General features: G+C 44.5%; 1 pseudogene; it reads right to left on the bottom strand.

Annotated features, from left to right (window-relative positions):
- Nucleotides 1–1,357: 1,357 nt before the first annotated feature.
- On the bottom strand, nucleotides 1,358–1,897 carry LOC132659009 (testis-specific Y-encoded protein 1-like; annotated as a pseudogene).
- Nucleotides 1,898–22,203: the final 20,306 nt, after the last annotated feature.

Genomic DNA, 22,203 nt, shown 5'->3' with positions numbered 1-22,203 from the left:
TATACACACACATGCTCAGCACGGGGACACAGATGCAAACAACGAGCATAGGTGTTTCAGGAGGTGAAGACGACCGAGGCCAGCAATGTCGGAGATGGCGACAGTAGGCACCATGTCCTGCCCTTGGGGCTCCCTGTTCACCTTCTCCACGAATTCTTCATATGTTCCCAAGGCAGCCTGAAGCCGCTTCCAGCGCAGCATGTTTGGTGGTTGTGAGACACTGAGTGGTGAATGTGGAAATTCACAGAAGATCCCAAAGTCAGCACACAGGTGCACTGGGACCCCGGAGAGGACAGCTTTTCAATGATAGGCCTTCCCTGGGTAAGGGGCGGGAGTGAAGTGCCCAGGCAATCTCAAACTCAGTGAGCAGCAGGAGGCCAGGGGATGAAAGGACCCACAAAGGATGATTCTGACAAAGATACTTAATACACACTGCCTCTAGTAGTATCACCTGGACTCTGGTGCTGCCACCTCAGCTGATTTGATGGAGACTTGCTTCACTCACGGACACACCAAGTCCCCAAATAAACAGTCTCAGGAGGTCACCTGCTACGATCACGACCCAAACCCAGGCTCCACAGCCAGCTTGCATGAGTCTGAGCATCCCCATTTGGGAAAGGACAGTGTCCCTGTAGTATCACACGAGTGTCCCTTCAGGGCCCACCTTCAGACCCCATCTCCACACATGTTTCTGTCAGTTACTCTCATGGAAGAACCTTCCTGCCCAGGGTACTACTTCAGGCGATCATCCCACACATCTTGGCTGACAATCCACTGGCAATCCGAGCAAGGTGAGCCAGCAGCCAAGAATCCCAAAGTGAATTGCTAACTGTGTTCAGGCCCAAAGCAACCACACCTCAGCAATCCTGTTCGACTCTGAGCAGTTGTGACCTGACAACCAGCCGAGAAATTTAAGGCTCCTGGTGTCCACGCTGCGGCTTGATGCTCCCCGTTCAAAGTCCCAGAACCAGTGGACAGGAGTGGAACAACGTGCCCTATGCCTTACAGAGAGACGGGAGATGGGTGTGGATCCCACAGGTCGACACTCCACAACCTTGCACACCCACACTCACCACCCCAGGAACCACATTTCACAAGTGATGTCAAGGTAATTCTACTTAGTGGTCACTGAGTTCAAGAAGTAGGGGGGTCCTGAAAGGAAAATATCAACTTGCAGTGGGACGATGGATGGCTCCGCAACAGCACCTGTCAGGATAGGGAGCAGGGAAAAGGTTCCTGCGCCGCCTCCTCTTCCTGAGCAGCAGACTTCAAAGAGCAGCAGAAAGGATACAGCTACAGCCCAGAAGCAAGGGATGCCCCAGGTGATGGCGATCCTCCAAGCCAAGTCAGGCTTCCTCCTCTGATGGTTCTTGCACATGAACTGGAAGTAGGCCCTGCAGTTCTTCTTATGCTCAGAGCTCAGTTCCACCAGCAGGGCAGCCAGTGCCTGCAGCTCATCTTGCCCTGGAAGCTCAGTAGTGCTCCCGGGCCTTCCCTGGCCCTGCTCCTCCACCGTCTTCTCAGCTCCTGGAAGAACCCCTATTGCTGCTCCTCATCTGCCACAACCTCCACCTCCTCCATGACGTCTTCCGCAAGCAGCTGGAACCACCACCCAATCCCCACCACGTCTCCGTCCACCAGGGGCTCACCGTCGTCCACCGCCTCCACCCTGCATAGCGTGGCTCCTTTGCCTGGAATGACAACTTGTGGCTGTAAGGTCCCAGCCTCAAAAAGCCTGAGGATGGCAGGCCACCAACCCCAGCGCCCTGAAACCGGAGCTCACAACTAGGAAGGTCTGGGGTCTCAGGATGCTCCTGCATTCCTCTGACGGCCTTTCACACGCCTCTTGGCCCTGGTCGTGACCCCAGGCTGGGGCAGATGCCAAGGGATGGGACATAATAGCACAGCAAGTGGTGTGCAAATGCGGCTCAGGTTTCAGTAATCCTGTGGGACCCACTAGCTCTTTGGGGGCGGGGAGTGAGGGGGATGGTAGGGAAGCGGGGGCTGGTGTGTGTCCGGTGGCCTGAGGCTGAAGAAAGGGGTGGCAGACAGCATGGGACAGGGTGAACAGGCCCTGGGGAAATCAGCCGAATAGGCGGATCCCTAGGCCGTGAGCCACGGATAGGCTGCTGGCCCAAATCTAGTCCAATGGCTGAGAGAGTGGTGGGTGGCACCCTTCTGGACACGCCCCTCAAACGTAGGAAGTCTTCCACAGTTCCTGGGCTACAGCGCACCCACATGGCATATACCGCTCCAGGGAGTAATGGGTTTTGCATCTGCTGATACTCCAGGCGCTGTCATTGTCCGGACTCTGGAAATCCCAACGATGGGTTCCTGCTTCACAGTCTGAACAGCTTACTCCTGTGTCCCTCAGGACCCTCAATAACTGAGAAATTTCCCTGAGGATTCAAAGGATAAACAGGGACTCCACGTGCCTGGATACTTTTTCTCCATGGGACACAGAACCTGTTGTCCGGATGCTAGGGGAGAAGGGAAAAACCACACTGTTGGCTACAGTTGATCTCCACTGTTCAGGGACACCAGAGCCTTAGGGTACAGAGCTGGCTCTGTGTCTCTTCATCTCTGCTTCTGGCATAGCACTGTTTTGGGCAACCCTTCCATGTGTGTACCAAGGGCTGGTGTCTGTTTGTCTCCATCTCTCTAAGTGGTGCTCTTGCTGTCTGTCACTCTCTGCACACCAGTGCTCATACGAGAAGTTTATATGAGAAGGCAAGCCCTGCTCCTCCTTAGTGAGTTGCACCCATGGGAGATCAGACTTTGTTAGTCCACACGTTCGGAGAGTGCTTTCTCAAACTTGAAAGTCCACAGTGTGCGGTCACTGCTGAACTGCAGAAGGTGCGGAGTGACCCTCCCTCCATCGCTGGACAGACGTGAATAGTGCAAAGGCCTCAGGTAGCTTGGCCACACTTTGCACAGATGGAGAAATGGGGCATGGCCTGGGGCCTGAGGGCACTCCCTGAACATTATTTGAATACCTGCCAGGGAGATGGTAAGGACAGCTCCCCATTAAGTTCCATGACACACTGGTGCCAGAAACATGCATGGCTGCCAGTTTACCCTATCGAGGCCCTTTCAAAGCGGTTCTGTTCTCCATGTGAGAACACATTCAAGCCTGCCCGGTCACCCAAGCCTGTGGGGCTGGGAGCAGCAAGAGGATCAAGATAAGCCATCCAGCCTATAGTCCTGAGAGCCAATATATGTGTTCTGCAAAGAGTACAAAGAGTGATGATTCAGACTGGAAGACTGCAGGTAGCAGGTGCTTATGCTGCAGTTCTGGTCCATCACTGAAACCACACAAAATAGGCAAGGGTTGCTCATGCTCATGGTAAGGTCAGGCAAAGTATGCCTGGCACTTGGGAAGGATGGAAAGGCCCTTGTATCAGGGTGTTCAAAGGGCTGTGGGGTCACCCACCGTGGCTTCTGTGTCTGGGATTGCAACCTGTTCTGTGTCTCAGATCTTCTTCACTCTCACTGGTCACCCCCAGGCACTTTATTCCTGCCTCTCCTTTCTGCCAGGAATCCTTGCTGGACCACTGTGATTCCACTCAGAACTTGCTCACTCAGTGAGATAATGGGGATCAGTAAGTATGTCTACATATGTTCTGTGGGTTTGTGTATGTGTGTGTGTGTGTGTGCGGACGCGTGTGTGTGACTCCCACATCTGTTATTTTCGGAATCATTCACCTTTACAACAATAACTGTCAGCTAAGGTGGCTCTGATGTACTGTCTCTGGTCATTTCTGACTCAGAGGCTAATCCTCCTCAGATGCAGGCCTGAAGGAGACACACAGAGTCATGGCTGCGACACTTACAGGTGTGGCCCTGCCCGGACTCTACTCAGCTGTGCCTTTGGAGCCTGCCAATTGCCCAGTACCACACTTCCTTCAGGGTCCACCATTCTGCCCCCTCGCCTCCACCCCTCCTCCTGCTCCTGCCTCTGCACCTCCCCTCCTCCTGAGCACTGGACCACAACGAGTAGCAGAAAGGATACCACGTTGGCCCAGAAGCCAGGGATGCCCTGGATGTTGGCACTCTTCTGAGCCAAGTCACGCTTCCTCCTCTCATGACTCTTGCACATGAACCAAACGTAGGCCCTGCAAGGTTTTCTCAGGCTTAGAGCTAAGTTCCACTTACAAGGTCGCCAGTGCCTGCATCTCATCTAGTGCTGGGAGCTCACTCGGGCCTCCAGGCCTTTCCTGGCACTGCTGCTCCAATGTCTTCTCCTCCAGCTCCAGGGAGGACCCTGTTTCTGTTATTCATCTGGCAAAACCTCCACATCCTCAGTGATGTCCTCTGCAAGCAGCTGGAAACCCCGTCTGATCCCTGCCACGACTCCGTCCACCTGGGCCTCGCTGTCCTCTCCTGCCTCCACTCTGAAGAGGGTGGCATCTTCGCCTGGTGTGGCCACTGGTGGCTGCAACGTCCCAGCCATGCACAGCATCACCAGGACAGGCTGTTGCTGGCCAGATGCTAGGGAAGTAGGGAAAAACCCCACCGTTTGCCATGTTGATCTCCATTGTTCAGGGACACCAAATGGGAAAGGGGACGGAATGAATCAAATTCCCCTTTTGATCACTCAACAGGAGGTCATAGTCACCAGGTCTCATTCATGTTCCTCAAAAAGAAAGCTTGTACTTCAGCATATAGACAAGTTTCCTCTCAGCGATGTTACTGTGTACACGCATATATTTGTGTACATGTGCACGTAGAAATTTTAGTGCTTACCAAAATTTAAGGTCCTGGGAAAGAAAGCTTGTACTTCTGCATATGGACAGGTTTCCTCTCAGCGATGCTACTGTGTACACGCATATATTTGTGCACATGTGCACGTAGAAATTTGAGTGCTTACCAAAATTCATGTTCCTTGAAAAGAAAGCTTGTACTTCCGCATATGGAGAAGCTTCCTTTCAGGGATGTTACTGTGTACACGAGTGTGTTTATGCACATATGCGTGCAGAAATTTTAGTGCTTACGAAAACTCAAGTTCCTGGAAAAGAGAGCTTGTACTTCTGCATATGGACAGGTTTCCCCTCAGCGATCTTACTGTGTACACGCATATATTTGTGCACATGTGCACACAGAAATTTGAGTGCTTACCAAAATTAATGTTCCTGGAAAAGAAAGCTTGTACTTCTGCATATGGACAGGTTTCCTCTCAGCGATGTAACTGTATTCACCAATATATTTGCGCACATGTGTGCGCAGAAATTTGAGCGCTTACCAAAATTCAAGTTCCTGGAAAAGAAAGCTGTACTTCTGCATATGGACAGGTTTCCCCTCAGTGATGTTACCGTGTACACATGTATGTTTCTGCACATGTGCGTGTAGAAATCCCTGCCAGTTCGCTTGTGTGTATGAGCTACTGCAACTGACCTAGCCAGGTGATAGAAGTTGGACAGCGAAACCATGAAGTTCTTAGGGAACGGTACAGAGTCTCTGGCCAGCAGAAGCACTGAAGCCAGGGGATCGCTTCCCGTTTGCTCACTGAGCAAACACGTTCTAGGCGGAATCACAGTCGTGCACCTAGGATACTTGGCAGAAAGGACAGGCAGGAGGAGAGAGCCTGGGGAGTGTGAAGATGAAAGTCCACTACATCTGCAGTTTATGAAAAGTAGAAAATGTACCTAATGAGCTGGGAGGACAACTGTACTTAATTAATTGAGTTATCTAAGAGGATTTCCATCCAAACAGCCAAAAGTGCTTCCTGGTTTCTTCTTGCTGCCTGTAGTAAAACATGAAGGGATTTTTTTTTTTTTAATGTTTAACATAAAGATTATTAAAACAGGGGACAGAATTTGCTGATTTGGGAATTTTCCAATCTTTTAAGATGATGGAAGATGATAAATTAATGACTCTCAAGCAAGATCATATCCAGGGCATTGAGATTAGGTGGTCTAAATATAACATTTTACACCACCGATAGGCCGTTCTTCTTCATATTATTTTTTATAAACAAAGGTGTTCTAAAGACGAGTATGACTGTAAAATTCTTTGTTAAGCCTCAGAAAGCTGGAAGGGGATGCCTCATGGCATTATTTAGTCAGGCCAATAGCCTCCAAAGAGTTTAGGGGCGTCACTCAGAGATCCTTTCAGTCACACAATAAGACTTCTACCAAGGTTCAGGGTGTTATCCCTCAGCTATCTCAGCAGAAAACCAAGACAGAGTAAGCCTTATTATGAAGACATGTGTGATTGTCGCTTTGGAGTGGGGTGCTTTGCCTTGAACACCAGTAAGAGTAACAGGAGACACACCAAGGTTTTAAGATAACATATTTAAGTTCAGCTCGGACTGAAAGGACCAGCAATAGTACAAAATAGGAGCTCTGGACTTCTACCTTCTACAAGCAGGAAGCAGGCTAGGGAGACTGTTTCATGTAACCATATACTAGCCACCTTTCATGCAATGGCATCATGTCAGAGGGTAGAATGAAAAAATCAGAGACGGAAGCCTAGGAAGTGTCCAGGCCTTAAATACTAATCAAAGGACTGCCCGCAAGAACCCATGGGATTTCAGAACTGCTACTATTGACTCCCATCTCCCCTCCCCTTTCTGGAACAGGAGTGTCTATGAAGGTTATCTATGCCTGAACCACCACTGTATGTTGGCTGTGAAAGGGAGCAGATTAACTCATCTCTTTTGTTCACACATCCTCAGGTCTAGAGGAACTACACTTCTATAATTTGAACTGATGTGTTGCAGACTTGAGAGGCTCTTGGACTGCAAGGAGATCAAACCAGTCAATCCTAAAGTAAATCTCTCCTGCATATTCATTCAAAGGACTGATGCTGAAGCTGAAGCTCCAATACTTGGGCTATGTGATGGGAATAACCGTCTCATTGGAAAAGACCGTGATGCGGAAAAAGATGAAGGTAGGAGAAGGGGACAGCAGAGGATGGGATTGTTGGATAGCATCATCGACTCAATGGACTTGAGTTTGAGCAAGCTCCTGGAGTTGATGGACAGGGAAGCCTGCAGCGCTGCAGCCCATGGGGTCGCCAAGAATACGACACAACTGAGCAACAGAACACTTGAGATACTGTACACGTGGACCCTGATCCATAGCTGGACCTGACTTAGATGACAAGGTCCTGAACTTCAAGTTAATGCTGTAACAGATAAATTGTTTAAAAGCATTGGCAGGAAAAGGCATTTTGGACATACACGCATGTGAACAATTTCTGGCCATGTGTGTACCACGTGGTTTTAAATTATGTCCACGGTTCCTTCCTCCACCCCTTCACATGTGTGGTGGGCTTAGTGGCTCACTTCTCATGTTTGAATACTGTAGAAACGAACAATGAAGCGTCTGAGACTAGGTCATAAAAGGCACTGCAGCCTCCTTGATCATCCTCTTGGATCACTCACTCTAGAAGCCAGCTTAGTCATATCTCGAGAGCACTCAGGTAGCCCTTTAGAGAGGCCCATGTGAAAGAACCGAGGCTTTCTCCCAACAGCCAGCAAGCAAACTGGTTCCAACAGCTATGTGAGTAAGCCATCTTGGAAGGAAATCCACCAGCGCATGTCAAGGCTTCAGAGGATGGCAATCTCATGAGACACTGAGCCACAACACTCAGCTGAATTACTCCTGGATTCCCAACTTTCAGCAGCAGTATGAAATAATATTGTTTTAAGCTGCTAGTTTTGGCTAACTGCTTATGCAGCACTAGTTCATTAATGCACTGCCAACTTTGGGCAATGTCTTTATTCAGGGCTGCCTGTCCATCTAGTCCAATCTAATCCAGAATCTGCTACTTCAGTTTAGAAAACATAGCCCACCCTTGATCTGACCACCCTCAGTATCCGATCAAATATCATTTCACTCACTGGAATATCTTATCAGCCTTGCCTAGCCTCAGCAATGATCCTCTCAGTTGAGCCAGAGTCCACCCTCACCCTTATAGTCCTCATTTTAATAAGTTTCCATCCACTGACACCCATTCTGTTATTGTTGTCCATTGCTTTTCAGTCTCCCATCTCTGTCTGCAATCCCATGGGCCCACCCTGTTCCTCAGCTATAAATCCCAGCTGCACCCCTCCTGGAGTCACACATAAGCTCAATCTCTCTCCCATGTTATAATACACCACTGTAGTACTCTTACCTTGAATAAAGTTTTTCTTGCCACCTTTCATAAGTGTTATGAATACTTTTTGAACATTCCCAAGTTCTGTTAGTAAGGATTACTCTCAAAGGAATCTAGTTTTATATCTTTATTCTTTATACTATATTCATTTGGGGGAACAAATTTCTAGAATTAAAACATTTCATGTTTTTACCAAACAAACAGAAAATATCTTTAAAATACATTTACATATCTTAAAATATGTAGTAATCTGAAAAGGATGTGTATATAGACATGTCAGTGTATATACACACATACCCTCAGAGCTCCAAGGAAAACTTAATTCTCAGTAAACAATAAATGAAAACATTCAGCCTGAAAATCGTGAACTCTTTGGATTCAACTTGCCAAAAATCTTAGACAATGAAATTTTAATTAAAAAACATGGATACATAAAAATATTTGGGATTCAGACAAAATTGCTAAATAAAGATAGGTCAACCCCTAAACCATCTCTGGAAAAAAAAAAAAAAGAAAACCTCAGTATCATGTAATAACCTATCATGGAAAAGAACCTACAAAAGAATAGATACATATCTGCATAACTAAATCACTCTGATATACATCTGAAATTCAACATTGTAAATCTAATATATTTACAGGAAAAAAATTGTGAAGGAACTTCTAAAATACAAAGTTATAAAGAAAAAAAAATCCTAAAGAATGTAGGAAGTATCTATGAATTGAAACAAAAATAGAAAACAAAAATAAAGCTTGTTGGGATACGACGACAAGAGCTGCTTCTTGGAAAAAGAAAATCAGAAACATTGATACAACTGTGGCAAATCTAATAAGGGGACAGGGAGGTTAATTCCAATACTAGAAATGAGGAACGAAATGGGATTCTGAGAGGATAACATTCAACTCTGAGTGGAATGCCTTTTGTTTCAGGAAAGGTCCAGTCAAGCAACAACCTGGGGAAAGAAAGGGAAGGAAAGAAAGAGGAAGAGAGACAAGGGAAGAAAGCAAGAAAAAGAAAGGAGAGGAGAAGGAAGGAACAGTAAATGTCTCAACAAATGTTGTAAACTATCCAATAAAACAATTCTCTTCAAGATCTAAAAGCAGAAACGGAAATTTATTAAGCCAGATACTCATTGCTTTTGATGGTACTCAGAACAAGAAAGCCCACTTACACATCACTGTTTAGAACTGGCCAACACAATACGATTATTTAAAAAAAAAAAAATATGCCATGTTATTTGTAAAAAGACAGCAGAAATAATTTTTAAAACATTATTTCTACAAATACTAATTTTACTTACAATGTTTTGGCAACATTAATAAAATAATAAATTTTACCTGAAAGACCAAGCAAGGCAGACAAGGAAATTCACAAAGGGCAGTAACAAAATAATAATCTTGACACATCTTCAATAATTTGTAAAGAAAACAAAGTGTCATTGTGTGAACAAAATATAGAGGTATCAAAAGAAAAACAGAGGAAGCTCCTGAAAGAACTCAACTCACTATTAACTATCTTTGATTTGCAGGCACAGAAACTGACTCAAGTTAATTCTAAGAAGCAAAGCCCTGATGTTATTATCTCTTCTTTTTTCATTTTTTTCTTTTTCTTTTTTTTTTTTTCTTGTGAAAATTTAGGAAATTTAGGCTGGAGAGGGGAGAAGAGGATAGAGACTTCAAGTGCCTTTAAGGAGGAGGAGGAAAGAGAGGGGGTTGGAGATTTGATTGTGTTATTTGAACAGCATTGGTGAAGCTCAAACAAGGGAGCCATGCAGGCCTACGGGAAGAGTATTTCCAGAAGAACAGCACTTGCAGTCTGGATCGGGAAGAAATGGAATTTGATGGAGGAAAACCAAGGCCAGTGTTGTCAAAAAGAGTACATTAGTGGGGAAAATAGTACAGTAGAAGACAGAGAATGGAAGAGAGGAAGCAGTTAGGGACCGTATTGTGGGAACCTTTAAATTTGGCAATAAATACAACTTGTAGTCCTTAGGAGCATACTTCACAGCAACTAACAGCAACAGTGTTGATAATACTAAGCAACAGTAAAAACACGTAACTAAGACATTTCGTATTTTTTACTACAGAAATCGAAGAAAGCAGATACAAATGCAATAGTCTGCATATTTATTTATACAGAGAGTTTTCACCTGAGACCAGAACACACACACACTCTTTACACAACTAAAAGTGGTTTCAGCTGACACTTAGCAAAGCGCTTTGGCCCAAGTAAACTAACCAGAAAGGCCTAGTAAAATATTCAAAGTGCAAATATATCAATCAAGCTTTGAATTAATAAACACAATTTATTTGAATTTGAATTTATACTCACGAATTACCTAAAATGGAGACAACAGATTCACTATAGCTTCATCATCTGTAGTCCTTCCTCTTCAGTTCTGAAAAGGATGCTAACCGCTTGGTGATGATCTCTTTCCAGCATTTTGTGAAAGCTTAGAGGACTTAAAGAAATTGAGGACTGGGGAGAGTGGGGAGAGACAAAGAGGAGGAGAAAGGAAGAGGAAACGGAGAGATTGCTCCTGGCATAGGTCTACAGACAGGATCCCAGCTTCCTGGAATGGTGCACAGAGATTGCTAGGTATCCGTGCCAGAAGTGGAGAAGGGGTGACATTCACCTCCAGGAGGAGACTCAACTCCAAGAACCTACAGAGGCAGCCAAGTGTGCTGATGTTCAGGCACCAATACTTAGAGGGTACCTCACAGGTCTGTGAAAGAACCCTTGGAGACCGCAAGAAAGAAGGTTTCCACAAGTATAATCACAGATTAGATGGTTGGATAGATTAGAGGAAGGATAACTCTATGACCTGATAATTACTGAAATACATGAGACAATTCTTGCACATCAGACTGTGTCAAGAAAGACGGAAACTCAATTAGTTTGATACAATGGGAAATTACACACGCAAAGAATTAGCAGTTAACTGTACTACATTTGTATCCAAGGCAAGATAAGATACAGAACCGAAATCTTCACATGGTCAACTCGGGTAAGACACATGTAACTGGAAAATGGAAGCAAGAGTTCCAAAAAGGCTATAATCACCCTGGACTATTTTTATCCACTATATTTACGATTCTTGGACAACTCCATTGTAGCTTAAGGGTAAGAGAACTCAATTTAGCCCAATTCAAAAGCTGAACAGATTTCCTCTGTTTGATCCTTTTCAGCTACAACTATGGGTCCAGCGCCAATCAAAGTGGACGTCAAGGCTCTTTTTCCTTTGGGAATTGTAACTTGCTTTGCTACTGTGTCTGACACAGATATGCCGACCTCACTGTGACTACAGGCCAGCCAAATGGGAAAGGGGACAGAATGAATCAAATTCCCCTTTTGATCACTCAACAGGAGGTCCACAGGCACCAGGTCTCATTAACGATCTCTGCTTCTCCAACTGCAGTCAGTGCTACACAGGGCCTGCTTCATGCTTGCCAGGGTCTCTCACCAAACACAGGCATTTTAACGGCTGGCTTCCTTGAGATGTCCCTGGGCTAGGTAAAAGCACTCTGAGACAGTGTTCCTTCTCCCTTGGCTCTGTGCCTGCAGTGAATGTATGCCTCTTCCTCAGCTGGGACAAGAAGCCACAGCTCTTCACTGATTAAATCCCGTGTCTGGTCCAAACTCACATCGTAGCTTCTCCATCAACCTCCACTGCACGCTTTCAGAGCCAGGTTATCTTAGATCAGCCCAAGAGGCACTTCAGAGAGTGACATTCAAGTCTGGCTATATAGCTGATACTGAGATCTGCAAGGCATGAAAACACTTCAAAATTACGTTGCTAAAACACTCTACAGATTATATGTATAGGAGAGCTTTAGAACTTACAAGTAACATCAAATACCAAAATAGGTTCTTACTTTTCCTTTCTCCACTTCTCTCATTTTCTCTCTCTCACACACACATGCACACATCCTTTTTACATGTTAAGACAATTACACGAAAAACAGATCATAGATTTTTAAATAGCATCTCAATATGAAGATCAAACAAAACTGTACTTCCTCTATTTAAAACAAAATCACATAAATTACCCATCGGTTTTCCTATATTTGATATTATTGAATAATGCTATAAGTTGATCTTTTGGTTTTTAATGGGATTTTTAACTTTGACTGAAATACTTGCTTCAGACTTACTGAAGGCAGAATTAACTATTATTTTTCTTTTTTTGACCTCCTCCTTTGAGATTTGGGGGGTGATGATTCAAAATCAGATGTGTTCACAGTAATGGATGCAACTTCCACCAATCCTGGCTGAAGGGGTTCCAGTGATACCTGAATAACAATTTTTGTTTCAGGAGACAATCCTTCTAGCTGCTTAGGCTTCTTAAACATTTGATGACACTGGGTCTTGTGCTCCCTCTCCTCTTTGGAAGTTAAAAACTGTAGCCGACATTTGGAACACTGGTGAAAACTGTTTTCCCAGTGCCCTCGATGATGACGTCTGTATGCTGTTGCAGTTTGAAAAATTTTGAGACAAAACGGGCAAAGTAATTTCTTAGTGTTACCATGGTATGCTCTGAAATGTGCATCCACATCTGCAAAAAATGATGATCTGTAACTGCAAACCTGGCATACATAGGGCATTTCACCAGGCTTATGATTGTCTTTCATGTGCTCTAAGAGAACCTGATCTGTCTCAAAGGACAACTCACAGATGTGACAGACTGCGGAGGGCTCCTGGGCCGTGTGGACACTTTCAATGTGACACTGCATCTGGAAAGGAGTAGGAAACTGGCAGAGGCAGTGCTGGCAGGTGGTGTGGGTTTTCCAGCTGTCACCTCTCTGCCTCTCAAGTTCCAAATGGTGCTTCATGTGATTCATAAACTTGACATTTTTTAGAACTTTCATGCAGCTGAGGCATTTAAATGCCGTGTGGGTCTTCGGTTCTGGCGGCCCAACTCCTCCATGCTCGCCATAGTAGAAGTCACGAAGTAACACAATCAGATTTCCTTCTGTGGGATCACCAATTTTGTTTGGACTTGCCAAACTTGGAAAATCAGTTTTTGTCCGTCCACTTTCCCCTAAAGGTCTTACAGGCTTGCAATGAACACTGTCCTTTGGAAAAGGTGTTGGACAAGGTTCTCCATTCTGAACATGGCTTAGTGAGGTACGGACACGGTCTGGTGTGCTTTGCTGAGTGGTCTCTGTATGAAAAAAACGTGACGGGGAGAAACCTAAAGAATGTTCCCCTACAATGCCATCACTGAATTTAGGCCTTCTGGGATTTCTGCGATTTGTTTCACAAGGGGAAACTCGCTTTGATACATGAGGACTTTTATTCATATCTCCTACAGAAACTGCTGTTTCTACTCGATGCTGCAATGACCTTGTGAAGGTAATCAAAGAAGAACATAACTCCTTCGAAAAGCAATCAGGCACTATTTGTGGTGAAAGATTTTTATAATCAGCTTGAGACGGAGGTTCAATAATAATAGGACTACCTGTTGATCTTGAGTCAGAGTCAGACACTGGCAAGACAGTCTTTGCTTCTGATGTAGGAGTCACATGACTAACAGGCTGTAATCTGTGAGCGTTACCTCTCCTGAAGTGACCACACCTTTTTCTCCTTGAATAAGAACCTGGGGTATCTCTGTTCAGTATGTTTGAAACGACTGGTTTTGAAGCTGAGCTCATCCCAACAAAGATCACGTCAGCATCTTCATTTCCATGTTCCACTCCAACCAAGATCACTTCATCATCATCATCATCATCTACTTGTTTCGTCTCTCCCTCCCTTTTCCGTACTTCTGGCTCTTGTTCTTCTTCACGTAACATACGTGGGAGTTCCATATTTTTAATACTTTCTTATTCTTAGAGGGTGCGGTCACAAGTCCCAGTGCTTCCTTTATACAAACTGCCACCTAAGTATAAACATACTACAGATTAGTTAAGTACAGAAAAATGGGCTATTTGATTATCTCCAAAACTCTAGAGTACTTATACACACCCTTATCTTACAGACAAAGACACTGAGTGTCAACCAGACTCAATGACAGCTGAAAAAACTACGACTACAAGTCTACATGGCTCTAGAATCATTGCTTTGTCGCATGTTCACTTTAACCTCTTCTACTTAAAAAAATAAAGAGGGGAAAATAAAAAACAAAACACCACACTGATCATTACGTGAAATCAAATGTAAAGGAGAGTATTTTTACAAAAGCATTGTTCTACAGCGTTTCGAAGCATGGACTTTGGAGTCATAGGAGATTAAGTTAGAATTCTAAATTAACCACACACCAGTTGCCTCTTCTTGGGCAAATTTGTAACTTTTAAATGTGTTTCTGTATCTTAAAGACAAACATGCTTATTTCTTAGACTTAAGGTTAACAGCTTTTTTAAAAGGCATCAGCTATTCAATGGCATCTTGTTTTGTAGTAAAAATGGAAGAAAATGGATCTTAAATGCACATTACAACTGATCCATAAATTCTAATTTCATAAATGTTAACAAACAAAATAGGTAGCAAATTCAAAGTATAATCTATATATTCCTAGTTAACAAACAGCATAATTCAATGTCAAGCACTTAATTCAGGCCTAGGAAACTGAGAATGAGCTCTCTGATAATCTCACCCCAATTCCACACAGATATATCCTAAATTTCTCCCTCTAATCGTGGCTAAACTTCAATCCAACAATGCTTCATCTTTATGCCACACGTCTCTTCCCCACATAGCAGGCAAAATGATGCCAGTCTTTCTCTCATACCAATATCAGACAGAGACATCACACACACACACACACACACACACACACACACCACACAAACACACACACACCTGATATCCCTTATGGATACAGGTGAAAGAGTCCTCAACAAAATACTGGCAAACAAAATCCAACAGCATATAAAAAAGACTGTACACTATGATCACATGCGATTTAGGGAGGTATACAAAGTTGGTTCATTATAGGAAAGTCAATCAACATTATGCCATTTTAAAACAATAAAACAAATAACACATCTGCCTGAAGAAAAGGCATTTCCCTGAATCTAGCACCTTTTCATAACCGGGGTTAAAAGAACACTTAATAATTAAGAACAGAAGAGAACTTTCTCAATCAAAGGGCACCTGTAAAATGACCCACAGCTAACATCATACTAAAGAATGAAAAACTGAAAGCTTTCCCTCTAAGACTGGGAACAACACAAGGAAGTCTATTACACACTTTGGCTCAACATTATACTGGCAGTTCTATAACCAGAGCAATCAGGTAACAAAAGAGAATTGTTGCTGTAGTTTCAAAAAAAAAAAAAAAAAAAACGAAAAAACACAAAACAATAAAAAACCCAAAACAGCCTTCAGAATGGAAAGGAAGAAGTCAAAGTATATTAGACATAAGATAATTTAGTATAGAAAATGTTGAAGAAACACAAGTATTAGAATTAATATAAAGCTTGCAGAATAGAAGACAAATATTTTAAAAGTCAACCACATTTTATACAGTAGCAACAAATGTTGTTAAGTAAATACTTGAATCTACACTAGCATTCAAAAGAATACTTAGGAAGTCAGAAAGAGAAAGACAATATATTCTTTTGAATGGCTGAGTAATACTCCACTGTGTATATGTACCACAGCTTTCTGATCCATTTATCTGTTGATGGACATCTAGGTTGTTCCATGTCCTGGCTATTATAAACAGTGTTCTCCATAGTGGCTGTACTAGATTGCATTCCCACCAACAGTGTAAGAGGGTTCCCTTTTCTCCACACCCTCTCCAGCATTATTGCTTGCAGACTTTATAGGAATCAATTCTAATGAGATGGATGAAACTGGAGCCGATTATACACAGTGAAGTGAGCCAGAGAAAAAACACCAACACAGTATACTAACACATATATATGGAATTTAGAAAGATGGTAATGATAACCCTGTATGAGAGACAGCAGAAGAGACACAGATGTATAGAACAGATTTTTGGACTCTGAGGGAGCGGGAGAGGGTGGGATAATACGGGAGAATGGCACTGAAATATGTACACTATCATGTAAGATATTCGCCAGTCTATGTTCGATGCAGGATACAGGATGCTTGGCGCTGGTGCACAGGGATGATCCAGAGAGATGATATGGGGTGGGCGGTGGGAGGGGGGTGAGGATTGGGAACTCATGTACACCTGTGGCGGATTCATGTCAATGTATGGCAAAACCAACACAGTGTTGTAAAATAAAACATAGTAAAAATAAAAATTAAAAAAAAGAGAGAGAAAGACAAATATCGTATGGTATCACTTACATGGACTCTAAAATATGCCACAAATAAGCTGATCTATGAAAGAGAAACAGACTCACAGACATAGAGAGCAGAGTATGTGATTCCCAAGAGGGAAAGGTACGGCAGGCACAGATTGGGAGCTGGTGATTAGCAGATGCAAAGCATAATATATACAATAGACAAACAAGAGCGTACTGTATAGCACAAGGAACTATATTCATAATTTGAGATAAACAATCATGGAAAAGGGTATGAAAGAAATTGTGTGTGCATATGTGTGTGTTTACATATGAAGGAAAGGAAAGGGCAACTGTTGGCAAGCACGTACAGAAACTGGATCCTTGTGTGTTACGGATAGATTTTAAAATGGTGCAACTGCTACAGAAAACAGTTTAAAGGCTCCTCGAAAAATTAAAGAACTAGCGCTGACACATGATTCAGCAATTCCACCTCAGGATATAAATTCAAAAGAAGTTAACATGGGGTCTTGGGATATCTGCAGAGCCGTGCTCACAGCAGCACGAAGCACAACAACTAAGAGGTGGAAGCATCGAAATGTCCATCAAATGTGATATATACATACAATGAAATATTATTTAGCCATATAGAGAAAATTCTGTCACATGCTACAGCATGCATGATCATTTCAGACATCAAGCCAAATGCAATAAGCCAGTCGTACAAAAAGACAAATACTGTAAGTTTCTACTTGCATGAAATAGCTAACACAGTCAAGCAATAGAAAGGAAACAAAAAAGAATGATGGAGTCCATGGTCTAGGTCAACGGGCAAGAAAAGAGGAGTTGCAGTTTGTTTAATGGGACACGTGATGGGTACAGAGTTTCGATTTTGCAAGCTGTAAAGGTGTAGAGATCTGCATCATAACAATGTGATAAGGAATTCCCTGGTAGTTCAGAGGTTAGGACTCCACAGTGTCCTATCAGGGGCCTGGGAACTGTCATTCAAGCTGCACAACACAGCTAAAACAATGACAACAACAACAAATCAACACTGTGACTATGTGTGTGTATATGTCTTAGTCACTCAGTTGTGCCCAACTTTGCATCCCCATGGACTAAAGTTCACCACGTTCCCTTCTCCATCAGATTTGCAGTGGGTTGCCATTTCTTTCTCCAAAAGGCTGATGAAAGTGTGCAAAATACTTAGCATGCAAAAATGGTTAAAATGGTAAAAATTTAACTTAGATGTTTTCTACAACAATTAACAGAAAAGCATTTAACAACCAGAAAAAGAATTTGAATAGACATTTCCGACTCTTTGCAATCCCATGGACTGTAGCCTACCAGGCTCCTCCGTTCATGGGTTTTCCAGGCAAGAGTGCTGGAGTGGATTACCATTTCCTTCTCAAGGCGATCTTCCCCACCCAGGAATTGATGCCAGGTCTCCTACCTTGCAGGCAGGCATTTGAATATTTGAAATTCACCTGTGGCCTTGACAAGAGTGGCTTTATAGGAAAATGAGAGAACTCGAGATAACAAAGTCTAGGAACAACTCTGCAGAGGTCTGTAACAAGCAATATGAAATAAAAGCAGCAGAAGGAGGATGTGTCACCAAAAGATGGATTTGTAACGACAGGTCACATTATAGTCAGTCAGTTTGCTGATGGGAACCATCCAGAGAAACAGAAACCTTAATCCAGGGCAAAGAGGAGACTTGCTAGAACTTCAAGAAATGAGTAGGTCTAGAACTGAGTAGATCAAAATTGAGTATATCAGGCCAGAGAGCACACAAGCTGGAGAAGGCAATGGAAACCCAAACCAGTACTCTTGCCTGGAATATCCCACAGACGGAGGAGCCTGGTAGGCCGCAGTCCATGTGGTTTCGAAGGGTCGGACACGACTGAGCGACTTCACTCTCATGCACTGGAGAAGGAAATGGCAACCCACTCCAGCGTTCTTGCCTGGAGAATCCCAGATAAGGGAGAGCCTTGTGTGTGGCTGTCCATGAGACTGCAGAGTCGGACACGACTGAAGTGGCTTAGCAGCAGTAGCAGCACACAAGAAGGGTACACAAGCCAAATAATTTGCTCACATTGACAGAGCTGAGATCATATAAAAAAAAGGCTGGCATAGTGGATTAATGGGTATGGTAACCAGCCTTCAAGTGAATTCAATCTCCTAATATTCCCACCCCTGTGTAGTTCTCTCTCAATCTATCACAGGGTAGACCTGTGAGACTAAGCAAATACACAAGTGAAGATGTGTAACATCTCAAAAAAGACTCTGCACTTTATCATGGGTGCAAGCGCATTCCTGAATCACTCATTCTGAGAAAAGACAGCAGCCTCCACAAGAGAAGCCCCTTGGAGAGGCCCACAGAAGGAGGAACTGAGGCTTCAAGAGTACAGACAAGTGAGAGAGCTTAGATTCAACAAGCTAAGTCTTCAGAGGTTGCCAAGCCAGACAAAAGCTTGACTACTAACTACCTCAGGGGAGATCCTAAGTCAAGAGATAACAAGTGGTATGTTCTTTCAAACTATTCCATTTTGAGATCATAGGTACAACACAAACATTTCAAGTTCTAATACCATTCACATCATACTTACACACAGAACAGTTCTCCTATAAATATAGCAAAAATCAAAACACACACACACACAGACACACACACACACACACACACACTCACCCAATCCAAAGCACCGAAACACAGGAGTTGCCTAGCAGCCCAGTGGTTTGGTTAGGACTCAGCCCTCTCACTGCCAGGATCCTGTGTTCGATCCCTGGCTGGGGAACTAATGTCCTATGAAGCCACATGTTGTGACCAAAACAAAACATGCTGTGAAGTCAAAGCTGTACCAGCAAGATAAGTATACAACACAGCTGTAAGCACAAGTGGCTGGGCATAGAGCTTCCTATGATCTTGTTTACTCGCATGAAATGAACTCAGATGGTGCCTCACCCCCATCCAGTGGAGCTGACTTACTTAATGAAGAAAAGCCCTTAAGGGTACAGAAATGAGAAAGCAATCTCACGTGAACATGTTAAATCACAGGATATTTTCTCTGAATGTACCACTGGATTCATTCATTCATTTGGCCATGCTGTTTGGCTTGTGGGGTCCCAGTACCCTGACCAGAGATTGAATCCAGACCACTGTAGTGAAAGCCCAGAATCCTAATCAGCAGGCCACCAGGGAACCCCCACACCTGCATTGCTTTGCTTTGCCAGCTAAAACCTTAGGATATGTGCATTGCCCCATTTTAGCCTCACCAAGTGGTAGGAGTCAGCTCTACACAGCTTAAGACCCATGGTGTTCTTACTTTTTTTCTTTCAAGAAGGCAGGCGAAAGCAAGTCACCATGCCTGTTTTTAAGCTTGCCACTCAGAAAGCTGCAAACCTGAAACCATGATGGCCCTGAAGTCAGCACCCGCAATCAGGGTCAGGTAATCCCCAATCAGGAATACTCTCTCTCAACAGCAACGTGTCAGCCGACGAATGAAAGGAGAAAAATGCAAAGTAAGAAAGCCACACCTTTGTCCCTGTTGTAAAGATGTCTGTCACCTTACCTCAGGGGCCCACTGAACTCTTGAGCGCTTGAGACCTCCCAGGCAGCACACGGTCACATCCTGGGGACAAGCAGAGGAAACGGCCAGGGTGAGTCCCCTGTTCTGGGAACATTCTATCCCCCCAGGCCCTACCTGGTCCTACCCTACGGATGCTGACCAGGCGTCTCACACTCAACCAGACCAAGTGATTGAACTCCTTTGCCCTGAGCTTCTTCCTCCCACCTCCCTTCTCTCAGTAACAAACAAATACCTCATCTGCCAACTTCCAGAACCAAAGGCCTGAATCTCGGGGCCCCCAGGGACGGGGCCGCCCTGGAGTCTGAGGAGAGGCAGAGGAAACAGGAAAACGACTAAAGCACCAGGGCAGTGAAGAGGCTGCTAGATAGATGTTTTTTTTGGTTTTTGTTTTTGTTTTTTTCTGCTCCTGCCTGACTGTGCCTGGGTACAGAATCGGGTTGGGCCGTGAAGATTTGTGCGTCTGTGTTTAAATACATTAGGTTCCACAGGAGAGCTGGGGGTGGTGCCAGGGGCCAGGGGCCTAAGAGGCCCTTTCCGCGAGCTGGCTTGTCCCGCCCCTGGGCAGGAAAGCTGCTGGAGAGCAGAGCCCGCCCAGACTAGAGAGGGGAGAGGGCGAAAGGAGCCTGAAGCCTGTGGATCCTGCCGCAAGCTCTCACCGCCCTCACCAGCCGCCCCGCCGAGCAAGGCCTGGTGCGAGTGGGGACCCGAGAAACCCTCCCTTTAGCCTTAAGGCAATGCTTTGGCTGAACCACGCTCCAGTCCTTACTGGTCCCCATTGAGGGAGGAGACAGAACTGCTGGCAGCTCACCTGCCCTAGGCAGTTCCAAGATTAACCCCGAGGAGTCGAGCCTGCGGGGACGAGGCCTCCTCAGGTCTGGGGCGCCGCCTCAGCTCCCCCTACAGGCGTGCGGGCTGCCTCCGATGATTGGCTGCCAGGTGTCAGCACCTGCCATCGGATTGGCCGCGAGGCCGAGTTGGGCGCATGCGCTAGCGTTGAGCCCGTCCCCCACCCCCTCCCCCCATAAAAGCAGCCGCTGTAGGCGTGGTCAGGCTGAATCTGAATGTCAAGGATCTTGGGTCAAGATTGCTCAGCTCACCAAACGCGAAGATAGAAAAAACAGATGGCACAGTCGCCAGAGCTCAGGGCTGAGAACGGCCTCCGAGTCTACCAGGGGAGTCCAGTGATGGTGTCCGGCACTCACAGCCCTCAGGGGTGACCTCCCTTAAGCCAGTTCTTTGCTTAAGGAACTTGTCCTTACAGTGCATCTTGGCGCCCCTCCTCTTGGAATTCCATTTCAATCAAGGCAGGGCAGCCTGCCCCTGTTTTTGCACTGTCTATTGTGAGCTGAGAATGAGCTTTACTTTTTCTTCTTCTTCTTCTTTTTAATTTTAGAGCTTTACACTTTTAATGGCTGAGGAAAACCGAAAAGACTTTTCTTTTCTGACGTGAAAATTGTGTGTAATTCAGTTTTCGGAGTCCTTAAAGTTGGAAGAGGGACTTGCCAGCTTCTTTGGTTATCCTCTATGCCTGAAAACTTAATTAATTGCCAATGGTCATATTCGCAAAGCCTAACATATTTCTTTTTTGGCCCTTTACAGAGTGTTTTTTAAATGCTCTGTTCTGCTGGAAGTCTCCTGGTAGTCATATGGGAGAATAAAGTTTTGGTTTTGTTACAATATTTCTTTTCTTTTTTTTTTTTTTTCATACCTTTCCTTTATTTTCCTCAACTCATGTTATTTCCCCCCCCCCCCAGTGTTTTTTTTTTTTAAATGTTAATATCTTTACTTCTTACATGCGTTCCCAAACATGACCCCCCCTCCCACCTCCCTCCCCTCAACATCTCTCTGGGTCATCCCCATGCACCAGCCCCAAGCATGCTGCACCCTACGTCAGACATGGACTGGTGATTCAATTCTTACATGATAGTATACATGTTAGAATTCCCATTCTCCCAAATCATCCCACCCTCTCCCTCTCCCTCTGAGTCCAAAAGTCCGTTATACACATCTGTGTCTTTTTTCCTGTCTTGCATACAGGGTCGTCATTGCCATCTTCCTAAATTCCATATATATGTGTTAGTATACTGTATTGGTGTTTTTCTTTCTGGCTTACTTCACTCTGTATAATTGGCTCCAGTTTCATCCATCTCATCAGAACTGACTCAAATGAATTCTTTTTAACGGCTAGTAATACTCCATTGTGTATATGTACCACAGCTTTCTTATCCATTCATCTGCTGATGGACATCTAGGTTGTTTCCATGTCCTGGCTATTATAAACAGAGCTGCGATGAACATTGGGGTACATGTG

The sequence above is a fragment of the Ovis aries genome, chromosome Y, assembly GCF_016772045.2.
Source record: "Ovis aries strain OAR_USU_Benz2616 breed Rambouillet chromosome Y, ARS-UI_Ramb_v3.0, whole genome shotgun sequence".
Classification (NCBI taxonomy): Eukaryota; Metazoa; Chordata; class Mammalia; order Artiodactyla; family Bovidae; genus Ovis; species Ovis aries.
The sequence above is the reverse complement of the archived record's forward strand: the minus strand, read 5'-3'. Positions and strand labels throughout refer to the sequence as shown.